Source organism: Pseudophryne corroboree, chromosome 8 (genome assembly GCF_028390025.1).
Source record: "Pseudophryne corroboree isolate aPseCor3 chromosome 8, aPseCor3.hap2, whole genome shotgun sequence".
Lineage (NCBI taxonomy): Eukaryota > Metazoa > Chordata > Amphibia > Anura > Myobatrachidae > Pseudophryne > Pseudophryne corroboree.
Window position 1 is genome coordinate 6,999,512 of NC_086451.1, and position 17,821 is coordinate 7,017,332.

Genomic DNA, 17,821 nt, shown 5'->3' on the forward strand with positions numbered 1-17,821 from the left:
TACAGTATTTGTGTAGCTTCCTTATATACAGTATTTGTGTAGCTTCCTTATATACAGTACTTGTGTAGCTTCCTTATATACAGTACTTGTGTAGCTTCCTTTATATACAGTACTTGTGTAACCTTGTGCATCCTTATATACAATACTTGTGTAACTGTGTGCTTCCCTATATACAGTACTCGTAGCCTCTTGTGCATTAGTTGTGTAGCCTTGTGCTTCCTTTATATACAGTACTTATGTAGCTTCCTTTATATACAGTACTTGTGTAACCTTATACTTCCTTATAAACAGTACTTGTGTAGCCTTATACTTCCTCATAGACAGTACTTGTGGAGCCTCATGCTTCCTTATAGACAGTACTTGTGTAGCCTTATGCTTCCTCATAGACAGTACTTGTGGAGCCTTATACTTCCTTATAGACAGTACTTGTGGAGCCTTATACTTCCTCATAGACAGTACTTGTGTAGCCTTATACTTCCTTATAGACAGTACTTGTGGAGCCTTATACTTCCTCATAGACAGTACTTGTGGAGCCTTATACTTCCTCATAGACAGTACTTGTGGAGCCTTATACTTCCTTATAGACAGTACTTGTGGAGCCTTATACTTCCTTATAGACAGTACTTGTGGAGCCTTATACTTCCTCATAGACAGTACTTGTGGAGCCTCATGCTTCCTTATAGACAGTACTTGTGTAGCCTTATGCTTCCTCATAGACAGTACTTGTGGAGCCTTATGCTTCCTTATAGGCAGTACTTGTGTAGCCTTATACTTCCTCATAGACAGTACTTGTGTAGCCTTATACTTCCTCATAGACAGTACTTGTGGAGCCTTATACTTCCTCATAGACAGTACTTGTGGAGCCTTATACTTCCTCATAGACAGTACTTGTGGAGCCTTATACTTCCTCATAGACAGTACTTGTGGAGCCTCATGCTTCCTCATAGACAGTACTTGTGGAGCCTTATACTTCCTTATAGACAGTACTTGTGGAGCCTTATACTTCCTCATAGACAGTACTTGTGTAGCCTTATACTTCCTTATAGACAGTACTTGTGGAGCCTTATACTTCCTCATAGACAGTACTTGTGGAGCCTTATACTTCCTCATAGACAGTACTTGTGGAGCCTTATACTTCCTTATAGACAGTACTTGTGGAGCCTTATACTTCCTCATAGACAGTACTTGTGGAGCCTTATACTTCCTTATAGACAGTACTTGTGGAGCCTTATACTTCCTTATAGACAGTACTTGTGGAGCCTTATACTTCCTCATAGACAGTACTTGTGGAGCCTCATGCTTCCTTATAGACAGTACTTGTGTAGCCTTATGCTTCCTCATAGACAGTACTTGTGGAGCCTTATGCTTCCTTATAGGCAGTACTTGTGGAGCCTTATACTTCCTCATAGGCAGTACTTGTGGAGCCTTATACTTCCTCATAGACAGTACTTGTGGAGCCTTATACTTCCTCATAGACAGTACTTGTGGAGCCTTATACTTCCTCATAGACAGTACTTGTGGAGCCTCATGCTTCCTCATAGACAGTACTTGTGGAGCCTTATACTTCCTTATAGACAGTACTTGTGGAGCCTTATACTTCCTCATAGACAGTACTTGTGTAGCCTTATACTTCCTTATAGACAGTACTTGTGGAGCCTTATACTTCCTCATAGACAGTACTTGTGGAGCCTTATACTTCCTCATAGACAGTACTTGTGGAGCCTTATACTTCCTTATAGACAGTACTTGTGGAGCCTTATACTTCCTCATAGACAGTACTTGTGGAGCCTTATACTTCCTTATAGACAGTACTTGTGGAGCCTTATACTTCCTTATAGACAGTACTTGTGGAGCCTTATACTTCCTCATAGACAGTACTTGTGGAGCCTCATGCTTCCTTATAGACAGTACTTGTGTAGCCTTATGCTTCCTCATAGACAGTACTTGTGGAGCCTTATGCTTCCTTATAGGCAGTACTTGTGGAGCCTTATACTTCCTCATAGACAGTACTTGTGTAGCCTTATACTTCCTCATAGACAGTACTTGTGGAGCCTTATACTTCCTCATAGACAGTACTTGTGGAGCCTTATACTTCCTCATAGACAGTACTTGTGGAGCCTCATGCTTCCTCATAGACAGTACTTGTGGAGCCTCATGCTTCCTTATAGACAGTACTTGTGTAGCCTTATGCTTCCTCATAGACAGTACTTGTGGAGCCTTATACTTCCTCATAGACAGTACTTGTGGAGCCTTATACTTCCTCATAGACAGTACTTGTGGAGCCTTATACTTCCTCATAGACAGTACTTGTGGAGCCTTATACTTCCTCATAGACAGTACTTGTGTAGCCTTATGCTTCCTCATAGACAGTACTTGTGGAGCCTTATACTTCCTCATAGACAGTACTTGTGGAGCCTTATACTTCCTCATAGACAGTACTTGTGGAGCCTTATACTTCCTCATAGACAGTACTTGTGGAGCCTTATACTTCCTCATAGACAGTACTTGTGGAGCCTTATACTTCCTCATAGACAGTACTTGTGGAGCCTTATACTTCCTCATAGACAGTACTTGTGGAGCCTCATGCTTCCTTATAGACAGTACTTGTGGAGCCTCATGCTTCCTTATAGACAGTACTTGTGGAGCCTCATGCTTCCTTATAGACAGTACTTGTGTAGCCTTATGCTTCCTCATAGACAGTACTTGTGGAGCCTTATGCTTCCTCATAGACAGTACTTGTGGAGCCTTATACTTCCTCATAGACAGTACTTGTGGAGCCTTATACTTCCTCATAGACAGTACTTGTGGAGCCTTATACTTCCTCATAGACAGTACTTGTGGAGCCTTATACTTCCTCATAGACAGTACTTGTGGAGCCTTATACTTCCTCATAGACAGTACTTGTGGAGCCTCATGCTTCCTTATAGACAGTACTTGTGGAGCCTCATGCTTCCTTATAGACAGTACTTGTGTAGCCTTATGCTTCCTCATAGACAGTACTTGTGGAGCCTTATACTTCCTTATAGACAGTACTTGTGGAGCCTTATACTTCCTCATAGACAGTACTTGTGTAGCCTTATACTTCCTTATAGACAGTACTTGTGGAGCCTTATACTTCCTCATAGACAGTACTTGTGGAGCCTTATACTTCCTCATAGACGGTACTTGTGGAGCCTTATACTTCCTCATAGACGGTACTTGTGGAGCCTTATACTTCCTCATAGACGGTACTTGTGGAGCCTTATACTTCCTCATAGACGGTACTTGTGGAGCCTTATACTTCCTCATAGACGGTACTTGTGGAGCCTTATACTTCCTCATAGACGGTACTTGTGGAGCCTTATACTTCCTCATAGACGGTACTTGTGGAGCCTTATACTTCCTCATAGACGGTACTTGTGGAGCCTTATACTTCCTCATAGACGGTACTTGTGGAGCCTTATACTTCCTCATAGACGGTACTTGTGGAGCCTTATACTTCCTCATAGACAGTACTTGTGGAGCCTTATACTTCCTCATAGACAGTACTTGTGGAGCCTTATACTTCCTTATAGACGGTACTTGTGGAGCCTTATACTTCCTCATAGACGGTACTTGTGGAGCCTTATACTTCCTTATAGACGGTACTTGTGGAGCCTTATACTTCCTTATAGACGGTACTTGTGGAGCCTCATGCTTCCTTACATACAGTACTAATATAGCTTTGTGGTTATTTTATATATGTTGCTACTTATATAGTCTTGTGCACCCCTCTGTACAGTACACATATAGCTTTGTGCAGCCTGCCGTGCAGTATTTAAAGGTCCACGGGCAGTTTCCTCTACATATAGAGCCTGTTGCAGTCTCCTGTGCAATGCTTGTGTGATCTTGTGCACCCCCCCCTCTATACAGTACTTGTATAGTCTTGTGCGCACCCCCCCCCCCCCGTACAGTGCATGTAGAGTGTTGTGCACCCCTCCTGTACAGTACTTGTAGAGCCTCTGCAGTGTGTTGTGTGTGTGTGTGTGTGTGTGTGTGTGTATACTGTATTATGATGATGAGGACTGTGCAGTATATATTAGTCCTTCCCATCCTACATAAGGGAAAAGAAGAAAGTAATAAATCCCCCCAGTGCTGGGGTAGGGGTCCATGCTGGTCTCGTGTGTAGGTAATGAGACTGTATGGCCCAGCACTGACTGTGTACGGCTCACAGTTGTGTGAGTTGTATATTGTTGTGTACCGGCGGCGCCTGCTGTGTGCTGAGATGATGGTGACCCTGTAACGTTACAGCGCTGAGTGATATTTCCTAGCAGACGTTTGTTTCTGTGATGAATTATAATGTTCTCACCATGATACTATTGCACACCCGCAGGGGGCAGGGAGCCCATTAGCCGATGTCTCACGCTTTACGCATCTTCATTACACCAAGTAACACTGCGCTAATGTCTGTCATATTGCGCTGTGAGCGTTGTGGATATTGCTGTGGTCACATATAGATATTTATATCGTCCAATGTTATTTTACTACATATGTGTTATGTTGTGACCGTTTTATACTGAATGCTGTTCTACGCTACTTTATCCTGGTCTGGAATAGCGCAAGGCTCTTCCCTGTATTCTCTCCGCAACACCCTGTTGCACAGTACACCTGTACAGACATCCACAGTAAGGGTTTGTTGCCTCTGTCTGGCAAAGGGTTAATGCCTCGATATGATTCACATGTGACTTGTGTCGGGCAGCGCTCGTCTTTATACGCAGTAAGGCACTTTGGGCCTGATTTGGAGGAGCAACTGCGTATTTAGCGCATCCGGTCTGCACGAATATACGAATGACGCCGCCTCTGCAATATGTACAGAGACGTCCACTGACTGCATCTCTGATCCGCTGCTTGCGTACAAATACGCACCATCGCTCTGTCGCGACTCAGCCGGCGGACCCTTTACAGCTGTGGACGCATTCGCAGGCTCGGCCTGAAACATGACGCGCCTGCAGCTTTGTAGCCGCGCCCCCATTACCTCCCACAAATGCTCACTACCGGTCACTCGCTTTGTAAGTAAAACCTCAGTGCGTCCGCCAGCTCTTATCAATCGCCACACGTGCGCAGTGTGTCTCTGATGCAGTTCAAAAAGCGCTCAACTGCGCCAATTTTTGCGCTGCGGCTTTCTCTGAATCAGGCCCTTTAGTACATACAGGCAGTGCACATTTCCATGTCGACTTTTAAAACATGAGCCCTTTGCATTGGAGTAACGATACGTACAGCAATATTATATTATAATTGCGTAGAAGTCATGTGACCTTCCCTGAAACCTGTTCTGCAATGTTCTGAGTCTGGGGCATGAAAATTAGGTGTAGCGGACTGAACCTATACGCGACACCTGGGTGCAGACGTGACTGCTGGGCACTGCGGATCAGTCTTGTTGAGGGGGGGGGGGGGGGCTTGGTAGGTTGTTCTGTCATGATGGAGTAAGTGTAATACTATATATGATAGGTACACGTTTTATTGTCTACACCACTATGGGGGCGCTGGGTTCTGTTTCTTCCCTCCGCGAAACTCTCCATTATAACCCCTCATGGTCAGTGTAACGTTTTGGGGAATGTGCGCCAATGTCCGTCCTTTGTCGCTCCAGGAGGTTAAATAAAATCATTGCAGAAAACCATCATTGTGGCTGTGATGAGACCGGTGCAATTACAGAGATGCAGATGAGTAAAACAGACGCCCAGACGGGGTGCTAATTCGGAATCCATCGATTCTTACCCTCTTATTGGCCGACACCCAGGTTATATTTGGCATCGACTACAGGACTTTTGTTTCAGGGTCAAACACATAATATCCTTCTGTTTAATTACTGAGCTGCTGTCTACGACTGAAGCCATATTATTTGTATTAGAATAAAGCTGCTGATTGTATTTAAGATCATAGTAAGATTAGGATGGTCACCACAGTAACTGCTACATAATACCGCAGAAACCACGGGCCGCGGTGAGCCGTGAGATTGGCGCAGGGTTTGTATCCGGATCCGCCGTGGATGAACGCCTACTCTAGACTGGTGACTATACATTTATCTGTGTCCCTGTGCCGGAGGAGGGCGCTTCTGCTGTCATTACCATGTACATAGGATGGTGTGGACCGTACACGCAGGAATACTTCACGGTTTCTGCACAAACTCTGACAGAGAATCTCCCGCTAACAAGTCCTAATGTCTGATTTATTAATCTAGAGATATAGGGGGACATTTACTAAGCAGTGATAAGAGTGGAGAAGTGAGCCAGTGGAGAAGTTGCCCATGGCAACCAATCAGCACTGAAGTAACATTTATAATTTGCATACTATAAAATGATACAGAGCTACTGATTGGTTGATGGGGCCACTTCTCCGCTCTTATCACTGCTTAGTAAATGTTCCCCTAAACCTCCAGAGATCCCAGTAATAAACACACACTGTCCGTCACACTTACGCTGCTGCCTTCAGCCAATCAGCTGAGGGATTGTTGCGATCTACTAACATTTCCCAGGGACTGCCCATATAGATGCCAGGCTGGGACCAAACTCCCACTTATCATGGTGCAAAGCCTTTTATCAATGTGATGCTGGTAGGAATATCCTCTCTATAGAGGAATAAGGGGGACATTTACTAAGCAGTGACGAGCGTGACGAAGTGAGCCAGTGGAGAAGTTGCCCATGGCAACCAATCATCACTGAAGTAACATCTATAATTTGCATACTATAAAATGACACAGAGCTGCTGATTGGTTGATGGGGCCACTTCTCCACTCTTATCACTGCTCAGTAAATGTCCCCCTTAATGAATGACTTAGAGAAATGAGTGTAAGTTCTGCGTTTCTCCTCCATAGCGTGTATTGCTTTCTATAAAGGTGCCAAGTAATAGAGGAAACAATATAATGTCTAACGTTGATAGAGGAGCTGCCGCAGCCGGGGTTGCGCCATCCAGTGGGAGGGTGTAAGCGGTGTCGAGTCCATGTTCCAAGTTTTGTACCAACCTTATGTAACCAAAATAAAGGGAGTGAATTTCTGGGGACGCCCCTTGCTGGGCATAAGTGCACTTGGCTTTTTCTCCCTACCTGAGTTTTTGGGATTGTCCCGTTCCTATTCTTACAATGGGGCACACATTTATAGTTTCACTACTCCGTAATATTGTAGTAAAAAGTCACACAAACTAAAATGATCCCTTATAATAAGTCCGAACCGGTTTCCTCTCCTCTCATTATTAGTTTAGGACATACAGTAACCAGGGCTGAACGGAGCAGCATTTAGGAAAACTGTTTCTGTTCCACCATCTGCAAATGTACAGTAGGTGCAGATTTATTTTGTAGCGGTGCACCCAGCGAGCGGGAAGAGGGTGCCACGTGGGCATGTATTGGGGGGTCTGGGGGTCTTTCCGTTTATAATGAACCTTTAAACATACATATATCAAGTGTTTAGATTAATTATCCACTGCTCTAGATAATCCAGAGGAATAACGCAATAAAGAATTGTTCAGTTTGCAGTGAGGAATATTACTGTTGTGTGTCCCAATTTAGGAACCATAGTCCTGGTTTGAGGCTGTCGTCCTAATTATCAGGGCTTTATCCCAATATGGGTACAGTTAGAAGGTATGTCAGGATTTCGGCGACGGTCACATGACTGCGAACATCCAGTTCATCTTGTTACATTATATGGCATTAAATTCACTGCTGGAATGTTGCAGGTATCGAAGTACACCATAAATTGGGGGGGGGGGGTTACGGTATAAATAGCGGCGATTATACAGCCTGCGTGCGGTCAGTTCGGGTGGTTTGCTGGGAGGACATCTAATCCTATCTCTATGGTCAATTCATTTTAGAGTATTTTATTTCTCTGTACTATCTCGGTGATTTTCAGTCTGCCTTCTCATTAGGACACGTTGTTGTGATAGGTGTCCGTGTGACTGCGCTCCTAGAGATCTGCGCACAGTGACAGCGCCCGGCCTCCCTGCTGCACCAAGGAATGGATAGAGAGTAAATATTGAGCTGGAAGGAATAGATCCGCAGACAGGTGCTTGATAACCTCTGTATTATATCCAGGCCATTACCCGGCCAGCGGAAGCCTGGAGTGTGGAATCATACACAGATGTGTGTATTATTAGAGTCAGGTGCTCGGTATGCACAAAGTACAACACTGGCTCTCACGTGTGCCATTAGTAACCCTGAAAGTGTGCTCTATAGAGGGTGTGTGTGTGTGTGTGTGCGCGTGTGTGTTATACGAGGGATAGAACGCATTTTGTATTCATGCTTCTTCCCCTTATCTGTGTGAAGTGAGCAGGCATAAAACAACCAATAATGGTTACTGTCTCAGCGGTAGAGGGCGGGGCTAAAGAAATGCGTAGGAAGGCTGAGCGTCTATATATCAGAGACCGGGGAATCGCCCGGTCCTGGCTATTTTCGTGCCCTATGCAGATTTTAGCTGCTGCCCCCAGTTTACATGAATATGCCACAAACTGATGCCCTTGTGTCTCCTCGCTGGTAGCCGGTGCTGATTTGGCCACGCTGCTGGTTACGGTCACGTGGTCTGCTGGCAGATCCTCCTCCCTGACTGGGTGGAGAAATGCACAGAGGAGCCACCAGCAGACATGACCTCTCCCTGTAGCGCTGCTGCTGAATGTTAATGTCTGCTGAGAAATCCGGGTGACGAGCCTGCTGGGGGCCTTCCTGACATAATGGTGCCCTAGGCATTTGCTTATATTGCCTATGCCTAGGACTGATTCTGTTGGAAACTTAACCCATAGCTGCAGCACAGTTGTGCAAAGTGTTACCCACAGTGGTGTAACTCCCAGAGACATTGGAGGCACTGGCCGCCGGGCTCCAGCTGTCAGAGGGGCGCCAAGAAAGAAAGACAAAGGGGGCTGCTGAACTAGGCCAGATCTCTCTCCACTCATTTCATAGTGATTCGCTACAGTCACTGCTGACTCACAAACGCCCTTGGCCGCCCCCATCAGCTGAAGAGTCTGGAATGTGACTGTGTGACAACAGATCAAAATGTATATACTGTATATTGTGAGCTACAGCTCTGCTCTTGTGTCTTACATGAGGAAAGAAAGGAGAGCAGAAGTTGTATTAAGGAAATGCACTAATTATTAGAATAAAACTTTTAGTGAGGTTTTTATCTAAGCTCGGTGAGAGAGAAAATTGCAAGAGATAAAGTACCAACCAATCTGCTGCTGTCATTTTTCAAATACAGCCTGTAACATGGAAGACGGAAGCTCATTGGCTGGTAGTTTCTCTCGCCGAGCTTTGATACCCCCCCCCCCCCCCCCCCCAAACTCAGGGCTCTATTATCATTTGCAGCCAGCACCCAAAAATGATGATTCCTTATTGTCACAATTAGCTGCAATGAGGAATCTTATTACTGTAACGGCTGATTGTCAGGAATGAATAAACCACAATAACTTCTTGCAGTAGCATCCGCCCAGATGTGCTATTGGCAATTTGCTGGGACTTCAGCATGTGTAAGCCGGAGACGCAGGGGAAGTACAGTATATGCCTGGGGAGCCTAATATGGATTTACGCCCCTGGTACCCCCTATGCTGCTGTCATTTCTGTAACTACAAAGAACTTTTATGAAAGTGCATATACTGTGATATTTTGTTCCCGTGCACAAATGCTCCCATTGGTCCACCTAATAGAGGCCTGGCCAACCTGTGGCTCTCCAGCTGTTTTGAAACTACAAGTCCCAGCATGCCTTGCCTCAGTTTTGCGATTAGGGAATGGCATGGTAGCTCTGCATTTATTTACTAACCTACAATTTAGTCCTCCCAATGTAAGGTTTAATTTCTTTTTACAATGAAAAGTATTTTCCCGTCTCTAGACTCTCACCCCAGTTTTCGTTGCATTGTAGTCACTGGCCGGTCGGTACCGGGATCCGCTATCACGTGTACAGTGCGTTAATGTGGTATTACAGACGGGATCAGCATCGCGTCCTTAAGTATTATATGTTACATTCCCAGGACAAGCATGCATTCACTACATCGCAATTAATGGCACTCTGAGTCTGCAGCTCATCCGTATTTACTATGTATCTCCCCGCCTAGGACACAACATGCACTACCTCCCCCCCCCCAATGCTAAGTGGTTGCTCTCTTGTGTATAACCAAGGGCATCTGAGAGCAGCTATGAGCTAATTGACTGTAATCCGCTGATAATTTACTGTAACGCCTGATTGTCAGGAATGATTAAACCACAATAACCTCTCGCAGTGATCGGTGGCAGTAGAGGAACCAAGCCTGTAATGGAGCAGCGTGTTTCTGATGCAGACGCAGGATAGGCGACAACTCGCGTTTCTGAGGAGTCCTTTCCCCCAAAGGTAACACTAAATACGCACTAAATACCATGTACTATTTAATAGATTTGTCAGCGCTCAAAGCCAGGTTCTTGCTGGTGTTCAAGGCCTGTTACTGGGACTCGCGCTGTAATTATATACTGCGCACATTGTCATGGAGATTATAATGCGGATGAAAAGGAGGCTTCATGTACTATATATATATATATATATATATATATATATATATATATATATATATATATATATATATATATGTTTTATATACTGATTGTGGTTACTAATAAATTGCAGCAGAAAATATGAAATCGCTGCAGGTGGGAAGTGACGATCACATTGTGTTTCTGGCCGTGTCGCGTTCATTTACATAGTAACGTTTTGGGGCTTTTAGTTTTATTTCTTCTTTGTTTGTTATTTAAGAACTGTAAGTTATTTAGAAAGAAAACGTAGGTTGATGTATTTTCCAGTGACGCGCACAACCAAGCCCCTTGTGGTCTCGCCGCGCTGAGGGCTCGGTGGTTCTATTTCCACTCTATGGGTGTTGCGGACACCAGGAGTGGGAATGGCCCCTGTTTGGTGGGATTCCGGCTGGCGGCATTGCGAGTGTTCAGGATCCCAGCATCGGAATCCCGGCCGCCGGCCACGTAACCGCATCCCGTTGGTAGTGGTCACAAATTCTGCTACATCCTCATGTTTCCAACGCGGCGTATCTGTAATGGGAGCATAGTGTGCCCGTGTACTCTGGCCTCTGAGTCACAGGAGGGGTGAGGGAGCAATACCGCACCGCCTATGCCCACTGCAGCCGCTGGCGCCATTATTCCGGCGATTTGCTCGGAATGTGCAGCTACATAGGCAATAACTGGCTGGTGATGTTTGCTCCTCACCCTGACCAGGGAGCTAAGGGTTAACTCAGGCGCCCCGTGGTCTCATCCTGATGTGATGCTTCTCCGCAGCCGCTCTGTGGTGCCAGAGGTCACCCGATGAGACCTATAAAACCACTGCATTGGCCACTGTGGGTATAGGGGGTTACCGCTTTATATTACAGCTTGTCAGCAGAGGCCACGTGTCGCTGTGTACGCACACAGGCGCCGGCCACACGCAGTTGTGTGATAAGACTTTGTATAAATAACCCAGTGTATAGTCATACTCCATACAGCTCTACACAGGCCTCAGTGAGATTGATGCCGGAATAACCGTCACGCGCACAGCGCACACAGTCCTGACATAATTCAATTACACAGCTCGAGTATCAAGTCAGATGAGGCATTGCAGATTCCCCGGAGTCCTCGGTCTGGCGGCAGCTGCCATCACCGGGGGCAGCAGGAGGCTGTTATCTACCTGGAAACACATTCAGAAGCGTCTTACATAATCGCCGTGCACCTGAGCCCCCCCCCCCCCCATACAGCGGAGGCACTGATGCAGGCCGTGAGATTGGGCACGCTGCAGATTTAGGGGATGTAATAAAACAATGGAGTGTAGAGAGGAGACGTACTTCTCTACTGCAGATGGAGTGTCATGCTGAGAGAGAGCGGGGGCAGAAACAGCAGGAGTCTCCGCCTGGTGCTCTGCGCTCTCACATATTAGATCATGGGCTTCAACCTGTAGCCCTCCAGCCGCTGTGACACTACACATTCCAGCATACCCTGCCACAGTTTTACTATTAAGGCATGCTAAAACTGAGGCAGGGTATGCTGGGATGTGTAGTTCCACAGCAGCTGGAGGGCCACAGGTTGAAGTCCAATGTATTAGATCATTACTAAGCGTTTGTGTACCAGAGTCTAGCTAGTCTGATATGAGCCGGCTCCTGCTTTCCTCATTATAAAGGGTGCAGCTGTACATTATCACATAGGGCCTGCTGTCTGCTGCAGGGTGTACATTATCACATAGGGCCTGCTGTCTGCTGCAGGGTGTACATTATCACATAGGGCCTGCTGTCTGGTGCAGGGTGTACATTATCACATAGGGCCTGCTGTCTGCTGCAGGGTGTACATTATCACATAGGGCCTGCTGTCTGGTGCAGGGTGTACATTATCACATAGGGCCTGCTGTCTGCTGCAGGGTGTACATTATCACATAGGGCCTGCTCTCTGCTGCAGGGTGTACATTATCACATAGGGCCTGCTGTCTGGTGCAGGGTGTACATTATCACATAGGGCCTGCTGTCTGCTGCAGGGTGTACATTATCACATAGGGCCTGCTCTCTGCTGCAGGGTGTACATTATCACATAGGGCCTGCTGTCTGCTGCAGGGTGTACATTATCACATAGGGCCTGCTGTCTGGTGCAGGGTGTACATTATCACATAGGGCCTGCTGTCTGGTGCGGCCTGTACATTATCACATAGGGCCTGCTGTCTGGTGCAGGGTGTACATTATCACATAGGGCCTGCTGTCTGCTGCAGGGTGTACATTATCACATAGGGCCTGCTCTCTGCTGCAGGGTGTACATTATCACATAGGGCCTGCTGTCTGGTGCAGGGTGTACATTATCACATAGGGCCTGCTGTCTGCTGCAGGGTGTACATTATCACATAGGGCCTGCTGTCTGGTGCAGGGTGTACATTATCACATAGGGCCTGCTCTCTGCTGCAGGGTGTACATTATCACATAGGGCCTGCTGTCTGGTGCAGGGTGTACATTATCACATAGGGCCTGCTGTCTGCTGCAGGGTGTACATTATCACATAGGGCCTGCTGTCTGGTGCAGGGTGTACATTATCACATAGGGCCTGCTGTCTGGTGCGGCCTGTACATTATCACATAGGGCCTGCTGTCTGGTGCAGGGTGTACATTATCACATAGGGCCTGCTGTCTGCTGCAGGGTGTACATTATCACATAGGGCCTGCTCTCTGCTGCAGGGTGTACATTATCACATAGGGCCTGCTGTCTGGTGCAGGGTGTACATTATCACATAGGGCCTGCTGTCTGCTGCAGGGTGTACATTATCACATAGGGCCTGCTGTCTGCTGCAGGGTGTACATTATCACATAGGGCCTGCTGTCTGGTGCAGGGTGTACATTATCACATAGGGCCTGCTCTCTGCTGCAGGGTGTACATTATCACATAGGGCCTGCTGTCTGGTGCAGGGTGTACATTATCACATAGGGCCTGCTGTCTGGTGCAGGGTGTACATTATCACATAGGGCCTGCTGTCTGGTGCGGCCTGTACATTATCACATAGGGCCTGCTGGCTGGTGCGGCCTGTACATTAGCACATGGGGCCTGCTGTCTGGTGCAGGGTGTACATTATCACATAGGGCCTGCTCTCTGCTGCAGGGTGTACATTATCACATAGGGCCTGCTGTCTGGTGCGGCTTGTACATTATCACATAGGGCCTGCTGGCTGGTGCGGCCTGTACATTAGCACATGGGGCCTGCTGTCTGGTGCAGGGCTGGGTGATATATCTGCATAGATACGTCCACCGTGCTCTGTCGCTGCTCCGCAGCTAGTCCTGTTAGGAGGGAGGTGCGTCTCTGTCTGGGCAGGCAGGGAGTGAGTGATAGCTTGCTGCACTTGCTCTGCAGAACCCTGTTGCGGGGAATGGGGCATTTATAGATGGGAACGGGGTCAGTGATGTCACCGCAACCCTGTCTCCGCTTTCTTACAAGTAACCAATACCGTCCGGACACTTTCTGGTAAAGTAGAGGGAAAACGCGGTGGAATGTCGGCGTATTACTGAAAAATGTTCTTTTACTTTCATGGCTCGTACCTAGAAATGTGATCTTTTGGGTTCAGTCATTATTTTACATATTTATCCCGGAAACCGTTCCCGTATATAATGACTGACAGTCTGTACAGCGCAATGTCACATTGTATATTGGATGTTATTTATAACTACAGTATCAATAATGTATTATACACTGAAGAAGGGAATATAAAATACAGACGAATGACATTGTTTCGGTTCGGCGAGCATGTCATGTAATAGGCGTTGCAGGGCAGTTAGGGCCCTCCTACACAGGAGACGTGCTGGGGGACACGAGCTCCATTGTAGAGCGCCCCCCTAATGATTGTAGAGGGTCACAGAAAGATGTCAACTCTCATGCACTGGTAACGCCGCTCTAAAGGCGGGAGCCTGGGTCAGGTGCTGTCATTAGGGGCGGAAGCCTGGGTCAGGTGCTGTCGTCAGGGGCGGGAGCCTGGGTCAGGTGCTGTCATCAGGGGCGGGCTGTGCTGTCATCAGGGGCGGGAGCCTGGGTCAGGTGCTGTCATCAGGGGCGGGAGTCTGGGTCAGGTGCTGTCATCAGGGGCGGGAGCCTGGGTCAGGTGCTGTCATCAGGGGCGGGCTGTGCTGTCATCAGGGGCGGGAGCCTGGGTCAGGTGCTGTCATCAGGGGCGGGAGCCTGGGTCAGGTGCTGTCGTCGGGGGCGGGAGCCTGGGTCAGGTGCTGTCATTAGGGGCGGAAGCCTGGGTCAGGTGCTGTCGTCAGGGGCGGGAGCCTGGGTCAGGTGCTGTCATCAGGGGCGGGCTGTGCTGTCATCAGGGGCGGGAGCCTGGGTCAGGTGCTGTCATCAGGGGCGGGAGCCTGGGTCAGGTGCTGTCATCAGGGGCGGGAGCCTGGGTCAGGTGCTGTCGTCGGGGGCGGGAGCCTGGGTCAGGTGCTGTCATCAGGGGCGGGAGCCTGGGTCAGGTGCTGTCATCGGGGGCGGGAGCCTGGGTCATGCTGTACTGTCATCAGGGGCGGGAGCCTGGGTCAGGCTGTGCTGTCATCAGGGGCGGGAGCCTGGGTCAGACTGTACTATCATCAGGGGCGGGAGCCTGGGTCATGCTGTACTATCATCAGGGGCGGGAGCCTGGGTCGGGCTGTACTATCATCAGGGGCGGGAGCCTGGGTCGGGCTGTGCTATCATCAGGGGTGGGAGCCTGGGTCATGCTGTACTATCATCAGGGGCGGGAGCCTGGGTCAGACTGTACTATCATCAGGGGCGGGAGCCTGGGTCGGGCTGTGCTATCAGGGGCGGGAGCCTGGGTCGGGCTGTACTATCATCAGGGGCGGGAGCCTGGGTCATGCTGTACTATCATCAGGGGCGGGAGCCTGGGTCGGGCTGTGCTATCATCAGGGGCGGGAGCCTGGGTCATGCTGTGCTATCATCAGGGGCGGGAGCCTGGGTCGGGCTGTGCTATCATCAGGGGCGGGAGCCTGGGTCATGCTGTACTATCATCAGGGGCGGGAGCCTGGGTCAGACTGTACTATCATCAGGGGCGGGAGCCTGGGTCAGACTGTACTATCATCAGGGGCGGGAGCCTGGGTCATGCTGTGCTATCATCAGGGGCGGGAGCCTGGGTCGGGCTGTACTATCATCAGGGGCGGGAGCCTGGGTCGGGCTGTACTATCATCAGGGGCGGGAGCCTGGGTCGGGCTGTGCTGTCAGGGGCGGGAGCCTGGGTCGGGCTGTACTATCATCAGGGGCGGGAGCCTGGGTCAGGCTGTGCTGTCATCAGGGGCGGGAGCCTGGGTCGGGCTGTACTATCATCAGGGGCGGGAGCCTGGGTCGGGCTGTGCTGTCAGGGGCGGGAGCCTGGGTCGGGCTGTACTATCATCAGGGGCGGGAGCCTGGGTCATGCTGTACTATCATCAGGGGCGGGAGCCTGGGTCGGGCTGTGCTATCAGGGGCGGGAGCCTGGGTCCGGCTGTGCTATCAGGGGCGGGAGTCTGGGTCCGGCTGTGCTATCATCAGGGGCGGGAGCCTGGGTCGGGCTGTACTATCATCAGGGGTGGGAGCCTGGGTCATGCTGTACTATCATCAGGGGTGGGAGCCTGGGTCATGCTGTACTATCATCAGGGGCGGGAGCCTGGGTCGGGCTGTACTATCATCAGGGGCGGGAGCCTGGGTCGGGCTGTGCTGTCAGGGGCGGGAGCCTGGGTCAGGCTGTGCTGTCAGGGGCGGGAGCCTGGGTCGGGCTGTGCTATCAGGGGCGGGAGCCTGGGTCCGGCTGTACTATCATCAGGGGCGGGAGCCTGGGTCGGGCTGTGCTATCAGGGGCGGGAGCCTGGGTCCGGCTGTGCTATCAGGGGCGGGAGTCTGGGTCCGGCTGTGCTATCATCAGGGGCGGGAGCCTGGGTCGGGCTGTACTATCATCAGGGGTGGGAGCCTGGGTCATGCTGTACTATCATCAGGGGCGGGAGCCTGGGTCGGGCTGTACTATCATCAGGGGCGGGAGCCTGGGTCGGGCTGTGCTATCAGGGGCGGGAGCCTGGGTCCGGCTGTGCTATCAGGGGCGGGAGCCTGGGTCGGGCTGTGCTATCAGGGGCGGGAGCCTGGGTCGGGCTGTGCTATCATCAGGGGCGGGAGCCTGGGTCATGCTGTACTATCATCAGGGGCGGGAGCCTGGGTCGGGCTGTGCTGTCACCAGGGGCGGGAGCCTGGGTCGGGCTGTGCTGTCATCAGGGGCGGGAGCCTGGGTCGGGCTGTACTATCATCAGGGGCGGGAGCCTGGGTCGGGCTGTACTATCATCAGGGGCGGGAGCCTGGGTCGGGCTGTACTATCATCAGGGGCGGGAGCCTGGGTCGGGCTGTGCTGTCAGGGGCGGGAGCCTGGGTCGGGCTGTGCTATGAGGGGCGGGAGCCTGGGTCGGGCTGTACTATCATCAGGGGCGGGAGCCTGGGTCGGGCTGTACTATCATCAGGGGTGGGAGCCTGGGCCATGCTGTACTATCATCAGGGGCGGGAGCCTGGGTCGGGCTGTACTATCATCAGGGGCGGGAGCCTGGGTCGGGCTGTACTATCATCAGGGGCGGGAGCCTGGGTCGGGCTGTGCTGTCAGGGGCGGGAGCCTGGGTCGGGCTGTACTATCATCAGGGGCGGGAGCCTGGGTCGGGCTGTGCTGTCAGGGGCGGGAGCCTGGGTCGGGCTGTGCTATCATCAGGGGCGGGAGCCTGGGTCATGCTGTACTATCATCAGGGGCGGGAGCCTGGGTCGGGCTGTGCTGTCACCAGGGGCGGGAGCCTGGGTCAGACTGTACTATCATCAGGGGCGGGAGCCTGGGTCAGACTGTACTATCATCAGGGGCGGGAGCCTGGGTCATGCTGTACTATCATCAGGGGCGGGAGCCTGGGTCAGACTGTACTATCATCAGGGGCGGGAGCCTGGGGCGGGCTGTACTATCATCAGGGGCGGGAGCCTGGGTCGGGCTGTACTATCATCAGGGGCGGGAGCCTGGGTCGGGCTGTGCTGTCAGGGGCGGGAGCCTGGGTCGGGCTGTGCTATGAGGGGCGGGAGCCTGGGTCGGGCTGTGCTGTCAGGGGCGGGAGCCTGGGTCGGGCTGTACTATCATCAGGGGCGGGAGCCTGGGTCGGGCTGTGCTGTCAGGGGCGGGAGCCTGGGTCAGGCTGTGCTGTCAGGGGCGGGAGCCTGGGTCGGGCTGTGCTATCATCAGGGGCGGGAGCCTGGGTCGGGCTGTGCTGTCAGGGGCGGGAGCCTGGGTCGGGCTGTGCTATCAGGGGCGGGAGCCTGGGTCGGGCTGTGCTATCAGGGGCGGGAGCCTGGGTCCGGCTGTACTATCATCAGGGGCGGGAGCCTGGGTCGGGCTGTG

At 50.7% G+C, this 17,821-nt stretch overlaps 1 protein-coding gene across 4 annotated transcripts in view; it reads left to right on the plus strand.

Moving 5' to 3' along the window:
* The window catches only part of KCNT1 (potassium sodium-activated channel subfamily T member 1), a 363,573-nt gene that overhangs the window by 115,142 nt on the left and 230,610 nt on the right, over positions 1-17,821 (plus strand). The window lies entirely within an intron of this gene.